At 42.7% G+C, this 17,285-nt stretch overlaps 1 protein-coding gene across 2 annotated transcripts in view; it reads left to right on the top strand.

Annotated features, from left to right (window-relative positions):
- The window catches only part of pacsin3 (protein kinase C and casein kinase substrate in neurons 3), a 46,425-nt gene that overhangs the window by 5,336 nt on the left and 23,804 nt on the right, over positions 1-17,285 (top strand). The gene's annotated exons all lie outside the window — the stretch shown is intronic.

The raw sequence follows: 17,285 nt of genomic DNA, 5'->3' as shown, positions 1-17,285 counted from the left end.
CAGTCCGCATACCAGTGGGAAATGTCCCGCGTACCAGCACCAGTCCGCGTACCAGTGGTTGGGAACCTCTGGTCTACAGGATCACCTGCATACCTGCTTAGTATACTTATTAGGCGTAACGGAACGATCCAGGCTTTAGATCTGAGCATATTGATTGATTGGTTGACCGAGAGAACAGATTAACTACCCCTACCTACAGTATTCAATGAAAGTTGCTCACCTAGTACATACTGCCCTCCGGAAGTACAGTACACTCTCCTCCCGGACAAAGCGGGAAGCTTCACCCCCTTGCAACCAATGGATGGAAGTGAAAGGGAAGCTGATACTTCTGATGTGTTTGTGTGTCCATGCATGCACCAATACAGCACTGCCTTGAACTCAAGGACGTGTAGCGTGTTGGTTACGTTAGATTTGAATGTTTGGACTCCCTCAACGACGCTCTGCCAATTTTCCTCCAAGTTAGGAAATTGACCTAGAATATTCTAGGTGTAAATCTTCATTGGCCTCACGATGTGACTGATACTACGATGCATCTCAGTTTTTTATATTTTTCTATATTATTGCGAATGGCTACCTTTTTATCAGTAAATGCAAGCTGTTGCCTCCTATTTCGCACATTGACCCGATCAGTGTTTGACCTTTTGTCTTCTTTATACAATGACTACTGGCCACATAGCTAGTCCAGATGAGCCACAATGTTTTGTCATTTCAGCTGCCAGTGGCAGGACAGTATCGTTTCTATAACACAAAACGTTGTGCTTCCGTGAGAGAGTAGCCTTGATGGTTGTGTTATGGAGGTTAGGGCCATATTTCTTTCAATCCTCTTCAGCACATGGTGTGTTCTGATAAAGTCTCATTGAGGACACTGGTGCCAGAAGAGCATTAAGACTCAAGTACTGTTTCCATGCTGTTATCCAAGCACTAGAATGTGATGGGTATTGGTATGGAAAAAGCTTGTGAATGGGTTGTGGACATTTCCCAAGCTATTGCATCCTAAAAAAAAGTTCCAGTACTGATGCAGGGTAAATGCAGGGTATATTAACCAGTGGGTTTCTGTCAAGGACCTCCACTTCAAATCTAACAGAGAGGGTCAGAACTATGAACCTATGTGCTAGTGGCAGTACAACCTAGTGAGCTAGAAGCTAGCTACAGCATAGGCTGCCACCTATAGCTGCAGCAACACCGTTGGAGAACATTAATGAGATTAATGAGCATGAGTTTCCAGCAGAGCTTATGAGGTCTGAACCTGCCTCTTTATCTGTCTCTCTCCTCCCTCCTCTTCCTTGGCTCCTCCCCTGACCCACTTCTGCATTTAACCCACAGCTTCTAGAATCTCCCCCTGTTGCTGTATTGTGCTCCAGCCCCTGAATCGCTAGCCACGCCAATTCCCCATCCCTCTTTTACTGTCTTTCTCTAGTACACTGTTTCCCAAACAGTGGGTCAGGACCCATTTGTAGGTCACGGACCAATTTTTATGGGGCACGACTTGAGTACAAACTTTCTTTCCCTACATTTAGAAAAAAAATATTTATTAAAAATAATGTTTAAATATTCATATAATTTCATGAATTTAAAAAAACAAAACATATCCAATAAATTCCATAAATATAGATAACAATAATTTAGAAGTAGTGAATCTACAAGCTCGTAATGCTGTGCAAACCGGTGCGTTGTGCGCTTGGGGATCTGCTATTTTCACTAGTTTGGCTCCCGCGCAAACGTCTAATCTCTCTGGGTCTCGACCTGAAAAGTTTGGGAAGAATGTTATAAAATTATGTATGTGCACTGTCTTCTATGCAAGTATGTCTGAGTCTGTTATTCGTTTGTCCATATCGGAAAAACCTCAAAATAAATGATGAAAAAAAAAAGTTCTGGAACAACTGCTCTAGTAGATTCAAGATCGTGTTGAATCAGTCTTAGGAACTGTCAGCACATATACAATGTTATCGGTCAGTGTTCTGAACAGTTTCCTTTGACTGGTCAGTGGATTTTTGTAAAAGTATATTTCACAGCCTGTCAACAACTGTTTTTTGTTTGTGTGTAAAACTGTAAGCAATGCAAACCAGCACCACATGCTTTAGCTGTGGCCAAGGAACCACATGAGAAGGTGTGTGTGTGTGTGTGTGTGTGTGTGTGTGTGTGTGTGTGTGTGTGTGTGTGTGTGTGTGTGTGTGTGTGTGTGTGTGTGTGTGTGTGTGTGTGTGTGTGTGTGTGTGTGTGTGTGTGTGTGTGTGTGTGTGTGTGTGTGTGTGTGTGTGTGTGTGTGTGTGTGTGTGACTTAATGGTTTGTGAATGTAGTGCCATGTGCTATCCAGCCTTATACCTCCACAGTTCCCTGCTGGTCCATAAAGATCCTTTCCCTTGCTAGACAACAGACAGACATGACTGTGCAAAGATGGCAAGTACTACCAGACCACTTTCTTTAACCCAATCCCACCCGTGTTCATCCCCTCTTCTGCCTCCTGCTCTCTCTCCGTTCCATTCGATTAGTTTGTTGTGATATTAGTTTCTCCGTGACATTCCTTCCCTCCCTCCTTTAGCCTTTTCAGTAGCGCTGTTGTGTTCTGTCAATCAGGCTTGACAGCTAACTGGCCTCCGGCGAGCTGTTCTGTCTCACCTCCTGGCCACAGAGAGGGCCTACTTCTCTTCCCTATGGCATTCAGGTCATTTGTGGCAGCGGTGGCCGAACGGATAGCGGCGCGGTCTAGATACCGGAAGGTTCCCAGTTCGAATCAGCCGTCCGACACGTTAAAATTACCACCGCTGAAATGCCCTTGAACAAGGCATCAACCACTACGATGAAATGTGTTCTATGAGCAGGGCCTGGCTGGAAACAAGTTCTTGAGCTTAGCCCAGATACCCTGGGTAAATATAGATTTCATTTCATTTCATTTCATTTCATTTCATTTCATTTCATATCAAAGCCAGCTGTGGCCCGAGATTCAACCAGAGTACCTGCTTTACCCCGGAATGGCTTCGGGTCGTTAATGGACTAGAAGTGTTTGTACAGTAGCTTCGTGAATCGCGAGATGGTATGTTTCTCCGCATGCGTTACTAGTACTGGTGAAACTCCTCACTGTATGTGTGCGGAGGTAGTTATGTACGGTAGTAATGGAGGTAATAGAGGGTATGCACATGCATAAAGTGAGTGGCAAAGTGAATTTAACGCCATTTAACCTTTCTGTTTGGAATGGATGTACATGGGCTGTCGAGGCCAGAAAGTAGTTTTTTGCCACTAAGTAGGCGTTCCTGCATAACTTCCGGGTATGATGCTGATGTTACGCACATACCCTCTATAGTCTATACCATGGTAACAGTATGCTATGTGGTTTTAATTTCTCCCGATTCTTTATTAAACTAGACCGGTGCCTGGCTGTAGAGCACCGTGTTGGTAACGATGGAAGTTGGAGATCCATGCTCCACCCGGCTATGCAATACCCGTTGTACCCGTGTGAGAGTACCCGTTCCACCCAGATTTCTGTATCTGTCTCTCTGTGTCCCTTTATTCCTATATGGAGTTCTGTGTCAGGCATGCCCAAATATGGAGTGTTGTGATGTCAGAACAGGCCAGCTCCATATATGGAGCCTGGGTAGGGGCCCTGTCCAGAGCCCGGGCAGAAGCCTTTTGTGGTGGTTCTGGACAACCGTGGGTCCGACTGACTTGACACCGGGCACTGCACTCCCTGTGGGGCTGTGGAACGCGTGTGTCGAATTTGAAGTCGGTGGGGGGATGTCAGAACAGTCCAGCTCCATATATGGAGCCTGGGCAGGGGCCCTGTGCAGAGCCCGGGCAGAGGCCTTTTGTGGCGGTTCTGGACAACCGTGGGTCCGACCGACTCGACACACGTGGAACGCGTGTGTCGAATTTGAAGTCGTGGGGCGAATGGTTCTCGAGTTACGTGCATTACAGACGTACACACGTACAGACAGACAGACATACAGAGATGTGGTGCATTTATAAATAGATTACTATGTAGTAGAGGGCAGCACGGGTCCACCCGGACCCGAATACCCGAGATCCGAACCGAGAACCGAGCCGGGTCGGGTGCAAAATATTGACATGCCGTCGGGGAACGGGTCGGTTCCATTTCAAAGCTGCAGGCCTCGTATCGGGCATCTGCAATGCAGAATACCCGAAATGCCCGTGCAGGACCCGATTTTTATTATATATTAAACCTTTCAACTTTAAAAATAGGTTTTGAAAATAGACATTATGGTATGCGTGCGTTCAACTGCGTTGTAATGATTATGTTCTAAAATACACGCCTCGAGGATTTGGAAATGGAACGTATCCACTGGTGGTGGGTGTGTCACAGTGTGTGCGCAGCGCGCGCTCAGTCACACACAACACGAACAGTAGATATCATCACCATGGCGGCCCCCTTCTTGAGCGAGGTGAAACGCAAACTACAGTCAAACGATTACAGCACGCAATCTCCTAAGGGGAAGTCGGATGTCTGGGACAGTTTTGTTATCATTGTCGACGCGGACGGTAAAAATGTTGGTGCTGACAAAGTGTGACTCACCGCTTACCTACGACATGCAGAAGACGGGGACATCTTAACTGAAAAAACACATGACTGGGAAGGCGTGTAAGAAAAAAGAGAGTGCCGGCGAGGGTCAACAACCACAACAACAAAGTGCCATCACGTCTTTTGTTGCTATTCGGAAAGCAATTCCATCCAAAAGAAAAGCTGTCATTCTTGATGACTGCATTAAAGCAAGCTCGCAATGCGACGCATTGCGAGCTTGTAGATCGGCTATTTTCAGCGCTCCTTTGTAGAGGCGGGGGTGATGCTGACGTTCAGTCACAGTGTTCACTTCAGTCTCATAATCACAGTCACGGTGAAAATAAGCATAATATAGGATTGGACACACCACGGGTGTAACGGGTCTTTCGGAACGGGTAGGTTTATTTCGGATCGGATCCTGTTTTTAACGGGTCCGTTTCGGACCGGATCCAAAACTTTCGGGGCCGGGTCCGGGCCGGGTGTGGCCAATTAGAATGTTTTCGGATCCGGATCGGTTCTGTTCTGATATCACCGGGTCCGTTTCGGACCGGGTCCAATTTTATGGACCCGTGCTGCCCTCTACTATGTAGCCTGGCATGCCATCATAGCTTAGCCTTTATTTAGTTTTTATTTTGTGTTTGTCAGTGAAAAATGGTAGTCAACGGACATTTTCCGTCAGAGTTTTAGGTCGACAAAATCAACACTGATCTTTAACCCAGCAATGAGCTCTGATTTGGTACCAGCACCCGCTTGATTGTCACATCGGTACACAAAGTGAAAGAAAATCACGGACAAGGCAGTGCTGAATCAATGTTCTGCACTTAATACATCTTGCCTTCAAAGTTATCATCAGGTTATCTTAAAGGCCTAAATCATGACTAAATCAAAATTTGCTGTCGAAATACTGCTTCCCCTCCCATGGAGACCTGTCTCCACCAGCAGGTCCTTGTCTTCCAGGGTGGTCTGAGGTCTTGGTCAGTGGGGGGAGCGGAAGGGAACTGAACCCAAGTACGCGGTCACTGACCGAGTGAACGTCAACATCCACGCACGCACGCACGCACACACACACACACACACACACACACACACACACACACACACACACACACACCTCTGCAGGGCTGTGGGAGCTGGGACGGCTCTCTCAGTCTAGATGGGCATGTTGTAACTACTCACACACTCAGCTTGGTCGACACTCTGATGCATCTGCTGACCGACTGGACGTTTTGAACCTAACATCTGTTTGCTGCTGTTCTGATCTCATCCAGACTATGAAACTGACATGGAAAAAGAGGCTGATTGAAAAGGTATACTGGTGGTAGGGCTATCAAGATTACAAATTTAAGCTGAGGATTAATTGTCACACAAATAATTGCGATTAACGATTTAATTGTGTTTTTTGTACTGAACAATTTGTATTTCCGTTTGCCTTTTAGGCTTCGTAATCACAAATTGCACAGGGCAGATATGACAAATAACTTAAATTCACAAAGAAGAAATCAATGACACATTTAGTTTAGTTTTTTATTTATTTTTGCGGAAATAGTTGAAACATGTCACTTTGTGACGTGATATGAGCTATTTCTGCTATTTTTGAAAATGTATGGACATTTTTCAACATGGAAACGTTTGACGCAAGAATAATTGCGGTTAGGCGATTATTTAATAATTGTGACAGGCCTAATGACTGGCTGAGAAAGTAGAGGAGTTTATGAAGAGTGGGACTGGGATGCAGTGATGGAAAAAGTACTCACATGTCTTACTTAAGTAAAAGTATGATATTGCAAAATAGATATACTCTGCAAGTACAAGGCTGAGCTCACACCTTTCATGCAATTCTCTGCTCGTTGGATGCTCGTTGGATGCTCGTTGGGTAGTGTCATGGCCGCCCAATGTATTACCAATGGGAGTCACGTGCTTTGACCCAACATTGTGTTGTATGAGGGGGAGGGGGGGCAGTCAACACACAGCCAACCATATATCTATGCATACAACAGCTTGTAGGCGCAACATCCACCCAACGTCCACCCAACACAGAGGGTGGGGTTAACCACCAACCAATAGGAGAGAAGGGCTGTTTTGTATCCCAATGGGCGGAGTTTAGTTGTAGTCTCCTGCATAGATATATATAGATCTCCTGAGCCCCGCAGAAAAGTCCGACTGGAGAGTGACAGAGCTTTTGAGAAATGATGATGTCACCGCTTATTAGCGCATATCATTTTTACTATAATTAGGTGAGAAATGCAGCTTGTGCCTGCATGGAAACTACACAGATATCTATCCAAGTGTTCATGTTTATATATCACTGTTAACAACTTTAAAACGTATTATGTTGCATCAACTGCAGTGAGCAAAGGCTCTGCTCTGCTGCATCCAATAATAAATATATCAGCCTACTAGTCCAGTGCGGACTATTTCATTTGCATTGGTGCCGAGTGCTAAGCACAACCGATTGTTTTAATTCAAAGTGGTATATATTCTGTGAAATGTTTATCGTCATTCCGTGTATCTACAAGCTCCAAGTGTTGCGTCCACATGCAGCGCGTTCCAAGCAGAGGTCCTCAAGTATATGTAAAACACTGCCAGTCCTCAGCGCAATGGCCCGTTGCGCAAAAAAGTTGAGATTTTACTTGTGTGATATTCAGATAATCTTCAACCGATTGTTATAATTCGAAGTGGTATATATTCTGTGAAGTTTATATTTTCATTGGGTGTACAAGTCATGTTTTTAATATGCCTTTATCAAATGATATAGAGAGATGGGTAGTGCCCAAGTCCTGTTAGCCATGCAGCCTATATGATCTGTGGTGCAGGCCTATACACTCTCTCAATTAGGGATTTTCCCAGAGGTTAATTTCACTGATGTGTACAACCTTTATTCAAATAGTTTAATTTGTATTGGAGTGCGAAGCTTGAACAATAGGTTCATTGCGGACCGCTACGGATAAACTGTGGATATTAACCTACCAATAAGCACCCAGGCCAAATGCCATTGCGCAGTAGCCTACACCAACAAGTCTATGCGTGGTGTGTGCATAGCCGCATGTGAAACTATATCGTGCTGTATTTTGCTCTCCATTTCATGGTCATGGTCATGCGAGGAGAGAGAGAGAGAGAGAGAGGGTGCAGAGAGAGAGAGAGGTGTGAATGGAATCGCATCGTGCGTATATGGCACATCTCTCTCATGTTTAGGTAATTAAGGGCGCACCATTGAATGCATGTCACTGTGCCTACATGCTGACAATGTGCGCGCGTGAACTTGTATTAGCCAGCCTACACATTATAACGTGACATTTATTATACAGCTCGAAAATATAGCCACTCTACAAGCTCACAACTTGTTACTTCTATAGGTCTGACTCTGCTATTAATTTATGTGCAGGACTTGCCAAGTCGCCAGAGCAATGGTAAAGTGTCTATCATTTTTAAATTGAGAAAAGTCGAGAGTCGGGATTTTGCACATAGTGTGACATGCTGACAGACAATGAAAGAAACATGTTCCACTTCCACTCACAATTTAGGTGGCTTTTAAAATGCGGTACTTATTCCTTCATTAAAAAATATGATTGGCACCTCATAAGTGTAAATATAAAAGCAAGTATAATATAGCCTACAATTGAAACCTGCTACTGCAGTGATTTTATCCTATGTTCAATGCGTTTCTGCGTTTGGGTGTGGACATGATGATGATGATGAAAATGACGCACGGCTGTCTCCAGTCATTTCAACAATCAGTACCAGATTTAAAGGCACTGATTCTGTGTGTTGGCTTGTTCAGAAGAGGATGACGTCTTTCGAAGAAAGTTTGATTCATTTAGCAAGCCAGTGCCCCATTCTGTATGTAAAAAGCCATCCGTTTTATTATGACAGTGTACAACTCCACATATCGCCATATTGGTCACCAAAAACTACACGCAGATAAACGTGGGTCTGTTGTTTTCCGCATTCCGCTCTAGCGCACCGCCCACTTCCCGCAAAGCCTTGTGGGAAATGGATGCATCTAGGGAGGGACGGCCATGACACTACCCAACGAGCATCCAACGAGCATCCAACGAGCAGAGAATTGCATGAAAGGTGTGAGCTCAGCCTAAGTCTGGAATTAAAAATTTACTTGAGTAAAAGTACAAAAGTATTGGTATAAAAATGTACTTAAAGTGCCAAATGTAGGAAGTACTCACTATGAAATGTCCCATTTCATAAGTTTTCGAATGTATGAAATATATAGAAATATAGAGGGCTGAAGTGGTTAGTGTGTTTTGTAATAAATCCAAATCTACACAGTAACTAGTAACTTAAGTTTTCAAATAATTGTAACTGAGTAAAACATTTTGTCTCCGAGATGTAGTTGAGTAGAAAATACTCCAGTAAAGTAAAAGTACCTCAAAATTGTACAGTACTTAAGTACTGTAGATGTACTGAGCACCACTGCTGGGATGTTGTGAAGGATAATAAATAGAAGCATGATTGTCAAAGTGTTGAACAGGCTAGGCTGGGGAGGGGATTTGATCTCGGTTATGTTACAGTATGTTTTCTGTAGAGGAAATCTTGAAAAAACAAGAAAGTGGACGCCAATAGCCAGAGTGCCAATATCTTATTAGGACAGCAGGTAAGACAAAAATGAATCCAACGTTTCGGCGGTTAAGCCTTCATCAGGGAGCAGTATGTTTTCTGACCTGATGCGTGATATATTAAGAAAGTTGAGGAGTGAGAAAAAAGGGGCTAGTGATTAAAAACAAACACTTTATAAAGCACTTTACTAAACAAGGTTACAATGTGCTTTTCATAAAATTGAAGAAATAAAAGGAAATCAACAACCGAATGGGCTATGTATGAAATAAAGTGTACTGTGAAAAATAAAACATTGACAGAAGCAAGCAAAACTTTAAATTATGGACAAGACTCATGGATTAAAGTTCTCAGTCGGCGCGACTGATTTCAGTCTTTTTGATTCAATAGAAGCCATCATCATGTCTCCTTTGGTGGCATGTTTCACAGTGAAAACATGCTCTCAATGCGTCATGCATTGAGAGCTTGTAGTGTAGATCGTCTATTTTCAGTTATTATTTTAGAGCATTTGATGTGGTCAAGCTATCAATATGTTCTGAAGCATCTTCCATAAAATATGTAATATTCTCGGTCGGATATCTCATATGAAAGCAAAGGTTAAAGACTCAATCTGTGATTTCTTTAACCTGGTTGACAGGACGGACAATATTAATAAACATCGATTGTTTAGGAATCAGCGCTAGTGTGTGGGGCAGCTCCTTTCATGCTGTCTCACAAATCACACCTTTAGAACTTGGTCATGCAAATATGACAGTCGTGACTTTTGCTTTAATCCATGAAGATTTGGTCACCTTTTAAGGCCTATTCATACTACAGTTTTAGGTGATAAGGTGACCACCGAAAACTACAATTTGACGTTACGCCACAGTGGTAAGCAACTCGCCGCTCACCTAAACACATCTCTGTTCTCGACTTGGGAAACGTCCCCAGGAACTCGGGCTGCAGACAGGCTCGTCGTAAGGGGTTAATAATAACCCTTAATATATTATGTAATGGAGCTGTCAGGAGATGATGTATTTCTGTAGCTGGAGGACGTTGGCGTATTTCTGGATCCCTCCACACAAAAATAAGCTCTGTGGCAAATAAAGGGTTATGATTCTTATGTTGGGTTTTTTCTGCTTTTTTTAGTTTTTCCTGTGGTCTGTATAATTCGGAACATGATCAGTGTTTGTTTTTTTACTTCCTTTAACACTTTTTAGCTGGTACAGTTGGACTTGGCAACATTAAAATAATGATGTTCTTCAGTGGTGGAAAGTAACTAATTACATTTACTTAAGTACCTTGTTGAGGTACTTTTACTTTACTCAAGTATTTCAAAAATGTCAGTACTTTTACTTCTTCTACTCCACTACATTTCAGAGGCAAATATTGTACTTTTACTTCACTACACTTATTTGAAAAGTTAGTTATTAGTTACTTTGTAGATTTTGATTATTATTACAAAATATACATTACCCACAGCCCTATATACATTTCAGCCATTTGAAAATGGCCAATCTACAAGCTCACAAATGCGTCACGATGCAACACATTGTTAGCTTGGCTATTTTCAGAAGATTTTTATACATTTGAAAACTTGAAATGACACATTCTTTATAATGAATACTTTTGCTTTTGGTACTGTAAGTACTTTTTGAATTCTGGACTTTTACTTGTAACAGAGTATTACAATGTTGCAGTACAGTATGTACAGTATACTTTTACTTAAATCATTGGTGTACTTTTTCCACCACTGGCTGTAATCCACGTCATCATGTCATGAACTCGAGGGGCAAGTCCTCTGAAACAAGGTCATGATATTTATATGGCTATCATTTTGAGCTGGCACATTTATCAATGTCTGACTATTCTCATGCTGTGATAGGCATGATTTATTCTCATAAATCACACGTGAACCCGAACTCGATGATTCCTGCTGTTTGATCTGCCCTTGTCTCTACAGTAAATGGATGAATGATGTAGTCTTTATATTTCAGTTGTCAATGTACAGAAATCACAGTACAGTAGGAATTGAAAAAATGGGTGAAAATTAGAGACGCACGATATAATCGGTAGCATATAAAAATCGGCTATAAAAAAGCCGTATCGGACAGATCTCAAAATTATCGAGATCATTTTCACCGATATTGATGACGCAATAATAATGTGACCGTCAGAGCAGAACAGTCTGCCTGTCTCTGTCTTTTAGAGCGTCAGTTGTTAGTGGGAAACAAAAATGACATTTGTAAAATAAAACCTGTAAGCCATATATATAGACTTTAATGTTTGTTTATGATGTAATTCTTTGCCAGCCAATGTTTAATGTTTGTTTAGGGCCGTAAATGACAACGTAAGACGTCATCTCGCTGATATAAATACATCCACACAACCTGACCTGCCCTGGTGGAGACCTGTGCCCTGAGGGGCACTTTTTCTAGTTTCATTTCACATCTCACTTCACATGAGTGTGATTTTTAATATTTAATGTGAGGTGGCGCAGGGGTATAAGTTAATGCTGACCGCCATCGTGAGTGGCTGGGGATTGAAAAGTCCATGACGGCCTCCGGCAGGGGAAAGCATTTGTTCTCTGTCGCTTCACTACTAGCGACAGCTACAGGTTGATGGGGTCGCCGGTTCAATTGGGAGCAGAACTTGGGAGGGATACCTCTAAATACCTTTAAATCATTGTATCGTATTTCATCGCCATGACTGAATCATCCAATCGTATCATCAAACTTGTATCGTGATACGTATCGTATCACTGTTAAAATGTATCGTTACACCCCTGCTCCACACGCATTACATCCTCACAGTGAAACTCCTTACTGTCGGCTGAAAAGGAGCAGCTGGTGAAGTAACACGTGTGAGGAGACGTGGTTGTCTGCAGTGTGTAGACACTACACACCCTCCCAAAGACCCAACTGTAGGGATCTGCAGTGTGTAGACTCTACACACCCTCCCAAAGACCCAACTGTAGGGATCTGCAGTGTGTAGACACTACACACCCTCCCAAAGACCCAACTGTAGGGATCTGCAGTGTGTAGACACTACACACCCTCCCAAAGACCCAACTGTAGGGATCTGCAGTGTGTAGACTCTACACACCCTCCCAAAGACCCAACTGTAGGGATCTGCAGTGTGTAGACACTACACACCCTCCCAAAGACCCAACTGTAGGGATCTGCAGTGTGTAGACTCTACACACCCTCCCAAAGACCCAACTGTAGGGATCTGCAATGTGTAGACACTACACACCCTCCCAAAGACCCAACTGTAGGGATCTGCAGTGTGTAGACTCTACACACCCTCCCAAAGACCCAACTGTAGGGATCTGCAGTGTGTAGACTCTACACACCCTCCCAAAGACCCAACTGTAGGGATCTGCAGTGACAGTGATTTATACGCATGGGAGAATTAGCTAAATTAGGAGGGGAAAGAAATGCATGTGCAAACGAGTACACCCAAAAGTTTGACAATACATCTGCATAAGAGTCGCTTATTAAACAAGTCATAGTGGAAAAAGTTATCAGTCTTGAGAGTCATGAAAGAATAAATGCCCCCCCCCCCCCCCCCCCCCCAATGGCCCCCCACAGTGGCCATTGCTGGTCCTATTATAACCACAATTGAGTTTGTTTGCAGTTTTCAACAGTTTTCCTAGTTGATGTCTGACCTAGACCAGGGAATAATGAGCTCTGTCTGTCTGTTTGTCTGCTGTTATGATCACAGCCTAATCCCCCTACTGTTGACCGCTCAGGCTGTCCTCAGTGTCTGACCGCATGTCAAATACAATTTACAATTACAATTTAGGCATTTAGCAGGCGATCTTAATATAGAGCGACTTACAGTAAGCAAGAACAACACATAGTAATACATCAAATGCATAGAAATAGTCAATCAATAGAATCATAAGCAAGCTAAGAACCTAACATCCATCTAACCGGCCCACATGTGCATTCCTCAGCCACACGCAGACAACATTACATTCACAGAAAACCACCCAATAATAGAACCGCAGAATTTTCGATTAATTATTAACTGTTAAGTTTAATTGATTAATTTCTTAAAGGCGATTAACTATTAACATCCCTAGTGCCTGTAGTGTACATGTGTGTTATTACGTGTATTGCACTCGCTAGCTGTCTCATTTCCAGTAGTAACACAGGGTAGTGTACTCAAGTCCACATTTTCATTTACTTGGTCTCGCTCACAATTTGACTTGGACTTGACTCTGTCTCGGACCAAGGGACTCGGGATTCTTCCCCCACGAGTCCTCATGAGTCACTACAATGCAATGAAATGAAATCTTTTTTTTATACCCACATTGTGAGGTGAGAGCCCATTCACATTAACATTATCAGAAAGCTGTCAGGCGCTGATAGACAGCTGTCTTGTTAAGTAACGGAGTGCAGCTGATGCGCCTGCCTGCTCTGCAGTGTTTTCTGTACCTATAAAATGAGAAACATTTTATCTGGTCTCGACTCGGACTCGACCTCCTCCCACACTCGGGAACCCCCCCACCCCACCCCCCTTGGACTTGGACTTCACTTGGACACGCTTTAGGTGGACTCGACTACAACACTACAGCAGGGCATTGTCCTAGTTGGCTTTGATGGCCCGTTTCTGAACGTCATTCAATAGATAAGAAAGGGGCAAAGCAGTCCCGTTTATATTTTCCAAAGACACACATACTGTACACGCATGGACACACACACACACACACACACACACTGAGACCATGCTGTCCTGTGGAGCAGTAATTAGCAGGTCTTAGTGAAGTGAGCCTCTCATACTCGCTCCTGTTCCAGCATGCTGGTGGCACATGCCTTCGTTGCTATTGCTAGCATAGTTTCTGCTCACCTCTGACACACACACACACACACACACACACACACACACACACACACACACACACATACTCACTGTACACTACTGTGGCCGTTTCACTGGTATTAAGCTGCAGAGAGAAGACATTTTGATCTTTTGCCTGAGCTGTCTGAAGAAGCATGGCTGCCTAACAGGTGTAATGTTATGTTGAAAGGGGATGGCTAATCGTCTTGGAATGTCACTGCAGCTATGACTCACTCCCTCGGAACCAACACACAGTACCATGCACGGTCTCACCCAAGGCTACTGTTAGCCAGTAGTGCAGTAGCAAGTACTATAGAAAAGATCATGTCCTCTATAATTCCGTTGGCTGTTCTGTCATGCTGTTAATCGTGCATTAGTACTGTATCTTAAGTACTGCGCAAAAAGCATGGAATACGGATGTGTATATTACAGGAAACTCCCGTTAAACTTTCCAACAAACTCTGGTAAACCCCCGAATTGTACCATTACTCCTGTATATTACCATATATTAAGCCAAGGACCGTGAAGGATGATTTCTTTCCCCAATGGCGCTCACTGCCAAAGACGACTTTGACGACTTTTTGTATTGGTTTGGTTTGAGATCGCTCTTCACGTCTATTTAGCTCTCCGTTGCTAGGCAACGCTTGGCTAGGCTATGGTCCGTCAGTGAAAAGGTTCCCCCTCGTCCACTGCCATGCTAACTGAAACTTGTATCTCTGATTATTTTCCCAGATTGAGGTTTTTGATCAAAACGGCGATGTTCATGGCTCATAGTCATAACTAAAGCGCCGCTACCTTGCGGACTTATAAAGAGATCGCGGTTAAAATTAGCCTAGCCGATTTAGCTTCTGGTTCAGGGGTCATGAATTTGGGCGACTGAAAAGCCCTCGGCAGGGAAACAGACTGAAACAATTCTGGCAGTAAAATTGTTTTAATTATAATGCCCATCTCATAGGCCACTTTTGGATGTTGGATGATGATGCTCAATGGTTTACTGTCTGGCACAGTGATTATCACGGTTGCCTGGCAACCAGAAGGTCCTGTGTTGAATGGCCCTTATATGAGGCTTTTCTGTGTTGTCACATGGCTTACCTCACATGGGTGCGCTCCAGCTTGCTGCCACACCAAAACATTAGAAGGGGAGTTTGTCCCTGGCCACAGTGGGCACTGCTCTGTAGCTTTCCTCCTAATAGTTAGGATAGGCAGTGGTAGAAAAAGTACTCACAATCTTTATTTATCAATACTGCAATATAGAAATACTCGGTTACAAGTAATTCAAAATGTACTTGAGTAAAAGTGCCAAGGTATTGGCATCAAAATGTACTTAAAGTACCAAAATTAAAAATACTCATTATGTCTCATTTCAAGTTTTCAAATGTATACAAATCTTTTGAATATGGCAGATCTACAAGCTCACAATGCTTTGCATCATGACGCATTGTGAGTTTGTAAACATATTCAGGGCTGTTGTGGTTAACCCAATCCGCGCTTTCCTCGAGTTCTCTCTGACAATTCTGAACTATCCCTTTAAGGTCATCTGGGCAATCCATGTCCGTTCCCTAGGCTTACCCTACAGAAACAACACTACATCTCTTCCGGCGTGGGCGGAAGTGGCTCGATTTCTATGCTTATTTTGCTGGCGCTGGCGCCACGCTCTGGGCCTGGAGGGCTGGGCAATACAAAACGTTACAAAACGCAAAACGTTTTAACGTTTTGCAATAGTTATCAAAATCTACAACCTAACTAGTAACTAAAGTTTTCAAATAAATGTAGTGGAGTAAAAGTACAACATTTGGATCCGAGATGTAGTAGAGTAGAAGTAAAAGTATTGGAATTTGGAAATGTACATAATACAAAATTGTACTTAAGTACAGTACTTAAGTAAATGTATTTTGCACCACTGAGGATAGGTTCAATGTAGATGGCAGATTTCCCTACACCTTTCAATATAAGTGTAGCTTGACTTTTAAGCGAGAATGTCTTAACCAGTGGTTGGGAAGGGATTCAAAGGTGAATCACAAGATGTTCTGTCACTCTCAGACGTACACAAACAACTTTTTAACAGAGGAATATTGGGTCGCCTAAGCATGATGGGGGGTCATGCTACAATTTGAAGCACAGTGTGAAACCCGCTGAGAAATAGTGCTAACTGGGGTTCACTGGCAGTCTTTATTACAGTGAAGAAAGTGCGTCATTGGCTAGTACTTTCCATTATCTTTTTATGGCCTCACATATTGACACACCGCTAGCTATGTCAAGCCATTGTACAGACAGTAATGTACCAATTAAGGGTGATTGATGTGTAGTTCAGTGCTGAAAATAGCTGATCTACAATCTCACACATCTCACACAGCCTGCGCATTTCATAAGCTTTTTGAGCTGTTATTTTCAGTGTGTGACATGACATTATGCAACCAAGTATAAATTGGGCAATAGGGTGTCTAGTCCTCTAGGCCACTGGTTCCCAAACAGTGGATCTGGACCCAGTGGCCCCCATTTGTGGGCCACGGACCGATTTATTTGGGTGACGACTTTGAGTAAAAATCCAATTTATTTTTATTTAAAAAGATTTTTTTTTTTTTTTAAATACAAAAATGTAAAATAATTGTATACATCCCCCACATGGAGAAAATTCACCTGGAAAATGTGAGTCGTTTCTTTTGCACTCCAGGGCAGAAAAGACATTACTCGTACCAGTCTGACTGAGATCCTGTGGTATTGGCGTGTCCACAGTGTCCTGGAAGCAGTTTTTGGAGTTTACATTCGTTTTCATTTTAAAACCATGTATCTTGCAGATTTGGAAGGACTTTGGTTTCCAAGGCAGGATCAGTATTTACTGAGGGTATTGCTGGTGGCATCCAAAAAAAGCCTTAACTCAAAAAGAGAAAATTACATTCAGCTTTAGAGGTCAAATTGAACCATAAGACTTGATTTTATTTATATTCAGTTGTGTTAAATCTGTTTCATTAATGGACTTTGTGCACCTTGAAGTGGATGCACCTGTTTGAATGTTTGGTTTGTATGTATTTTCCTAGTATTTTCTTTTTCATGTATGTTTGTTTACATAAGGAAAATTCAATAAAAAGTCAATGAAAAAAAAAAAATATATATATATATATATATACTGTATACATTTTCAAACGAACAAACCAAGCAAATCTAAGAAATTCCATAAATAAAATATTAATAATTAAGAAGTAGTGGAAAATAGCTGATCTACAAGCTCGCAACGCTGCATGAAGCAACACGTTGTGGCTTGTAGATCTGCTATTTTCACCCGTTTGGGTCCCGGGCAAACGTCTAATTTCTCTTTTGGGTCACTCTTTGCCTGATAGGTTTGGGAACCACTGCTCTAGATATATAAGTTGATAGGCTATACAT

The sequence above is a fragment of the Electrona antarctica genome (assembly GCF_951216825.1).
Source record: "Electrona antarctica genome assembly, chromosome: 3".
Taxonomy (NCBI): Eukaryota; Metazoa; Chordata; class Actinopteri; order Myctophiformes; family Myctophidae; genus Electrona; species Electrona antarctica.
This window is presented reverse-complemented; position numbering and strand designations above follow the sequence as displayed.